Source organism: Varanus komodoensis, unplaced genomic scaffold, assembly GCF_004798865.1.
Source record: "Varanus komodoensis strain SLA01 unplaced genomic scaffold, ASM479886v1 scaffold6_2, whole genome shotgun sequence".
Taxonomy (NCBI): Eukaryota; Metazoa; Chordata; class Lepidosauria; order Squamata; family Varanidae; genus Varanus; species Varanus komodoensis.
This window is the reverse complement of record NW_025336346.1, coordinates 16,467,905-16,474,949: the sequence shown is the minus strand read 5'-3', so window position 1 is coordinate 16,474,949 and position 7,045 is coordinate 16,467,905. Positions and strand designations below refer to the sequence as shown.

General features: G+C 41.6%; 1 protein-coding gene across 1 annotated transcript in view; it reads left to right on the top strand.

Moving 5' to 3' along the window:
- The window catches only part of IL17RD (interleukin 17 receptor D), a 61,993-nt gene that overhangs the window by 34,120 nt on the left and 20,828 nt on the right, over window positions 1-7,045 (top strand). The gene's annotated exons all lie outside the window — the stretch shown is intronic.

The following is a 7,045-nucleotide window of genomic DNA, read 5'->3' as shown; positions in this document are numbered from 1 at the left end:
GAGAAGGCCAGATACTGAAGATGAAACTCAAATACTTTGGCCACCTAATGAGAAGGAAGGACTCCCTGGAGAAGAGCCTAATGCTGGGAACAATAGATGGCAAAAGAAGAAGGGGACGGCAGAGGATGAGGTGGCTAGATGGAGTCACTGAAGCAGTTGGTGTGAGCTTGAGTGGACTCCGGGGGATGGTGCAGGACAGGAAGGCCTGGAGGAATGTTGTCCATGGGGTTGCGATGGGTCAGACACGACTTCGCAACTAACAACAACAAGGTTGCTATACTTGCTTATAGTAAGTTACAGTTGCTCTTTTAATGGCCACTGTCACAGTTTCAACTGATCATTTTTGGAACTCTTCACTGTCTCCCTATTTATTTTTGATATATCTGAGTCAGGCCATCAGGATTCCCCAATAATGAAGTGCAGAACTTGAGGCCCAAGGACCAAATGCGGAAGATGTTCCCATCTGGCCTTCCAGGATTCCTCAGATGACCCCTAACCACCAACTGTTTTCTGCTTACCTGGCACAAAGAGCTTTAAGTGAAGATATGCCACACCCCTTTTGCCATTGGCTCCACCCACCACTTGATGACAGTCCTGAAAGCTTATCTGAAGTGGAGAGTAGTCCTCAGGCTGAAATAATTTCTACACTCCTGATGCACATGTTTTTTTAAGTGAAGTCTTGGGCCCAATGTGATAAAACTTTTTTATTAATCATCTGAATGAGGAAGTGTAGGGAATGATTATCAGATTTGCAGATGACACAGAACTGGGTGGCATAGCTAATACCCTGGAAGACAGAAAGCGGACTCAAGGTAATCTCTTGGTGGGTTGGAGAATTAGGCTGAAAACGGCAGAATGAAATTCAGTAGGGACAAATACCAAGTTTTGCATCTAGGAAAAAGAAGCTAAATGCATTGTTAAAAGATGGGGAATACTTGGTTTAATGATTCTGCAAGTGAGAAGGAACTTGGAATTGTTGTAGATCACAAGTTGAAAATGAGTCAACAATGTGATGTGGCTGCAAAAGGGGTAAATGCTACTTAAGGTTGCATTAATAGAAGCATCACTACCAAATCCTGTGAAGAACCAGTACCCTTTTACTCATTACTGGTTAGTTCTCATCTGGAGTACTGTGTCCAGTTCTGGGCACCACAGTCTGAGAAAGATGCAGGCAAGCTGGAAAGGGTTTGGAAGAGGGCAACAAGGATGATCCAGGGACAAAGCCCTAGGAGGAGATATTGAAAGAACTGGGCATGTTTAGCTTCAATAAGAAAAGACTGAGGGGAGATATATGATAGCACTCTACAAGCACTTGAAAGGCTGTCACAAAAAGGAAGGACGGGATCTCTTCTCAATCATCCCAGAGTGCAGGACACGGAATGACAGGCTCAAGTTTCAGGAATCCAGATTCCGGCTAGATATCAGGAAAAAATTCCTGACTGTGAGAAGAGTACAATTCCCTAGAGGGGTTGTGGGCTCTCCTGTACCAGAGGCATTTAAGATGCAACCAGTCATCTGAAAGGGATGCTTTAAGCTGGTGTCCTGCACTGAACAGGGGGTTGGACCCAATGACTCTCTGTCCCCTTCCAGCTCTACTATTCTATGATTCTGTCAGTAGTCACATGTAACTGCCAAAATCGTAACTATTTTCCCATGTTTAGTGTAATGCATATAATTTTCTTCAGAGGTGCTTCCAGGGACTTTAAGCAGTGCCATGAACTATAAGAATCCCAACCCTTTAAAGTTTATTTACTAATTCTGCCTTGTGTATTTATGTTTCCAAATAGTGAAGTTCTAATCAGCAGCTGGTGAGGTTTTACCATGAAATGGCTGGAAGCAGAAACTTAAGACCAGTTTTTCCATTTGTTCCACTCGCCCAGCTAAACAGTTCACCAATACATTCCCACAGGATGAAAAGCCACTTTAAGTGACAAAACAAACTTTTACCCTGGAGTTCCTAACCTAAATTCATTTGTGTTGCAACTCTGTAGGAGGCAGGGAATGAATTTAATCCATTGATTGTTCTGAGAGAATAGAAAACAATGCTTGATTTTTCTGCCACAATTATGGAGGCCAGGAATAGTGCTGAGGGGTGCTTTGGCGAAGCTGCCCAGGCAGGTTTTGCAAAAGGTTTGTGAAAGAAATGAAACAATCAACTGTAGTTGGATAGCATAGCTATTATTTCATTGTTCATTCCTGAATATCCATTAATGATAGCGATGAAGCAAGGAAATGTATTTCATGTAGAGTACACAGTATTTAGAGATCTGGAAAGACATTTTTAAATTGAGTTCTTTTGCTTGCAAAGGCTCTTTGAATGCTTCCTAGTGTCTTGAATCTTCCCCCAGCTCCAAAATTATGCTTTATTATAACCTTACTTGATAGTGTATTAAATAGTTTGTATATCAATTAAATCTTGTTTTGCACAGCTATTTGTATTTGTTTAGCTGAACAGTCATTACACTGAGTGGGTGCCATCACTGAACCTATCCTTTCCCACTGGTAGTGGCTTGTACATATAATTGACCTTGCAGCAAAAGCCTTGAAAGTAAATTTATGCTGTGAAGCAAAAAAACAGCAGCCTAGTACAGCAGGAGTTCCAGATTGGAGAGCCTAGATGGCTGCTAACCAAGCCGAGAGGCAATTGCAAGGTCTTAAAACCTTCTGATCTGAATCCAGTTAAAAGTGCCAGAAAGAGACTAGAGAGAATAGCTTTCATTGCTTTTCAAATCCAACATACTTTTTAAAAAATATATGAATGGCAATTCTTCCATTTACCTTGGATTGCCAGTAGTTATCAGCTGCTAATCAACTGATCTCAGAAACATAGAGACAGAGCGAGTCAGAAGGGGTCTCCTGGGCCATCTAGTCTGACCCCTGGCTCCAGCCAGCTTTGCTCATTTATTTATTTATTAAAACATTTTAATGCCTACCATTGCTAAAGACTGATTTACAGCAACTAGGGGGAAAAAATCTATTCTGTGGCTGGCACATATAGGAAGGCTTGGGAGCACTTCTTCTGCCTCAAAGAAATCCCGATGTTTGCTGCAGAAAGCTAAATTCTGCAGCCTCTATAAATTATGCAAGTTTTCATAGTTTCTCTGATTTGGATACTTAATTTCTTTTGGTTTTGTTGATCTTCGAGGAGATGTCAGAAGTTATATAGGACCATGTTCTCAACTACTGGGAGCATTAATCAGCCAATCCTTCAGCATTGCTCATTCAGTTGTATGCTTTATTGTTTTTTTAAAATTTTTTTACAGACTGGAAACCTTTTGGGTTGAATGAAAACAGAGTTTCGTAGGAAGCAGAGATCTGTGGCCAGTTCTGTGCTCTCTTTTTCGGTACAGTTGCAGATTTGCAGCATGATCATAGATCTGCATAGATTATATGGCCTTTCTGAAAAGGCATATTTAACGAATGCTTGACAGCATACTCAAAGGAGTCACTAATGAAGAATATGAGGCTGTTGCTAGTCATGGGTTAACTCTGTTTTCATCTGATGGTATTTAGATGTGACTGACTGGTGCATGGTTGCATCCAAAGTGTATCGTTTGTCAATCCCTTTCTGTAATTTTTGACCACTGATTTCAGCTAACATTACAAAGAGCAGCATTTGTTTGCTTGTTTGTTTTTATCATCCCTGAGGTAGGTAAAATATTGTACACAGAATGTTTTTTATTTACTATATTTGAGTTAAAATCCTTAAAGAGTAACAACATTGATCTTAAGGAAGCCCTTGTAAATAAGCACAGCAATAGCTGGAAAGAGAACATAAGTTGCCCTGGGACCCAGGAAGATTGTCTTATTTATGCAGGCCATTTTCTTGGGTTGCATAAAACATAGTATGCGGTAAAGGCCTGCGCTGTTTATGCAGGCATGTTGCTCCAATCTGCTTTGATCAGCCCTGGCTGTTTATGGTAGCATTTTAAGGTGCTGATTTTGATTTTTTTAAAGCCCTGAAATGATTTGCTGTCTTAAGAACTGCCTTCCTCTGTAAATGAATCTTATTATTTATTTATTTAACACACTTCTACGCCGCTTAATTGTGCCACAGCACCTCTGGGCAGATCACAATTACAGTGTGCCTCAATTACAATCTTATGTGCCTCATTCAATAGCTGAGACTCAAAGCAGGCATTCCCTTTACATTTTTACTCTAGAGTGGGTAAAGGGGTCTTGATGCAGGACTCCAGGTTATGAGTGCATGAGGCTTTCACACTTCCTCACTCCATGTTAGGGGTGTGATCCTGCCTGCAGGGCACACCTGCCGTTTTGACTGCAAAGTTGCGAACCACTGGCTTTCTGAATCAGTTATATGCTATGCTATGCTAGTTGTGAAGTTGCGTCCAACCCATTGCGACTCGGTGGACAGTGTTCCTCCATGCTCTGCTGTCCTCCACCATCCCCCAGAGTCTACCTAAGCTCACACCAACTGCTTCAGTGACTCCATCTAGCCATCTCATTCTCTGCCGTCCCCTTCCTCTTTTGCCGTCAATTGTTCCCAACATCAGGCTCTTCTCCAGGGAGTCCTTCCTTCTCATTAGGTGGCCAGAGTATTTGAGTTTCATCTTCAGTACTTTGCAATAAAAACATTGGCATGGGCTATCCCATTAATGCCTACCTCTTTCCCATGCTAGAGTTCTTATTCAAGTTTTCGCCCTGCAACTTCTCTCAAGTAAAAAACGTAGGGAAAAATATGTGGCCTTTCTTTAAACATATATTTAGTTTGGCCCTAAGTCCTTGCTCTGGATGCTTTTGTCACCCAAGTTTCACTGGGGGTGTCTCAGGAGCAGGGCTGTCTCAGTGGTGGTGACAACCTTTTTGAGATTTGAGAAGACGGATGAGGTTCCAGCTGTACTCTGCACAGTGCCCCAGTGTCATGCAAACGCAACACAATTTCTGAAGGGTGGCTGATTTTTCATGGACAAGCCACCCTTAGAACCCATGGCTTGCTTTAAGGTTATTGATATACATGGTGGATTATTGTGTCACTTGAGCTCAGCAAGGTGATCTTATCCTAGGTTGCCAGGTCACCCACCTGAGCAGCAACTCCTCCCCTTGCTGCTCCTTATGATTTTGCTTGTGCCACTGCCGTCCTGTGTTGGGTAAATTGCACTCCGTAATTTGCCAATTTGTCATTTCAAGAGGGAAGCAAAGACACAATGTAGGCTCAAAGCTAGTTTTTATTGACAGGCTTAAACCGGTGCCATAAAAATAAAGCTGTCTTCACACATTTGTGGCGCAGTTCAATAAACTTTATACCCTGGCTATCAGCTCCAGTTACCACCCTCTAATAGTGAACTTATCCAAAGTGGTCAATTGGTCAAGTTTCTTTATTTCTTTATTAAAACATTTCTATGCCGCCCCATTTGCCGAAGCCTTGGGGCGGCTCACAACATGAAGTAAAATACAAAAAATAACAATATAAAAATAACAATATAAAATAAGTAACAATATAAATGGTCAGCAGCAGTCTAACTCAGCCTAGCTTGCACAGCATAGCATATGGCCTGTGCTCATTTTATACTAATAACTACTAGGCCGCATTTCCTTCCTTCCTTCTCAGCACCCTCCATCCCATGCCCCTAAAAACTACAAATGTCAAAATGTGACTGCTAGCAATGGAGGAGGATGCAAGCAGGGAGGGTAGTGGAGAGCCATAAGCAACCGCAGAGCAGGCAGTGGGTGTTTTTGTTTCAGGGTAAAAGGAAGCAACCATTAGCAAGGCATGTTCTGAAATGGAGGAAGACATAGGCCAGGGTGGATTTGATTCAAATCATGATTTAAATAACTAGTCAGTAAGGCTAGATTTAAATCATGGCTTTGCACACATGCCTGCCTTAGCTGTAGGTAGAGGACCTTCATTGAAATATTCCCAAACTGGGTCTCTTTTTGGCTTGTTGCCATTATAAGTGTTCTTCAGGGAAATAATATGTTAAACCTCAGACTATACACAAAAGGGTCCAAGGACTTGTGGGGTATTTTAATTTTTACCCTTCTCACACTTAGCTTCTTGTGCAGATCTATTCCACTCCCAGCAATCTTCTGCTATTCATTGACTTTATGGAAATTAGCACTTTAAGGGGGTCTAGTCTGTGCACATAGATTTGCAAAGAAACCATGGGATTAAGGTCTTTTTCTCAACTCAGTATGTTTCTTTTATAACATTTTTGCTGTGGAGAAGCATGTGATCTCTGTAGACATAAATTCACACTTTTGAGAACTGTAAAGCCAATCATCTGTGATAAAATCTTCTAGATAGAAAAGTTACCCAATAATCTTTTAGAAACGTCTGGAAGAGCATGGCATTGCAAATAGATTAATGGAATTAATTTACCAAAGACTTTAAACACTGCATGAATATACAGCCTCATGCTACATAATGAAAAACTAATCCTTATTTCATGATGAATAATTTTTGGAGTAAAATATATATGTATATAATATAAAGAGAAAACTAATTTTAGATAGACTGTTCTTCAAAAGACTTTTTATTTAAAAAAACATTGATTTTTATTCACTTTGAAATGGACTAGGACAGGGGTTGGCAACCTTTAACATTCAAAGAGCCATTTGGACCCGTTTCCCACACAAAAGAAAACACCGAAAACACCAAAACACCGGGAGCCACAAAACCCTTTGCGGGGCTGGGGCTCAGTAAATCAGCCAGGGTCTGGTTTGTTTAGTGACTGATTAGCAGATAAACAGTCAAGTGCTGTGAATTGTGACAGGTCCCAAGCGCAGCTTTTAACATTCAGATGAAGGAGATTACATTGGGACAAAGAGAATCTTTTCAGCAGCATTTCGTGTAACATGAGAGCCTGCAGGAAGCTTGCTTAGCAGAGGAATGTAGCGATTAACTTAACTAGCTGATTTACTTAACTAGCTAGCGCTGTGTTCCTGAGTGCTGAGTGGAGCTTCGAGCAGATCAGCGGCTGTGCCGGCGCGTGTTTTGAGCAACGGAGCTGCAGCAGAAGGGTTCAAGAGCCATTTGTGGCTCCGGAGCCGCGGGTTGCCGACCCCTGGACTAGGATGTTGCAAG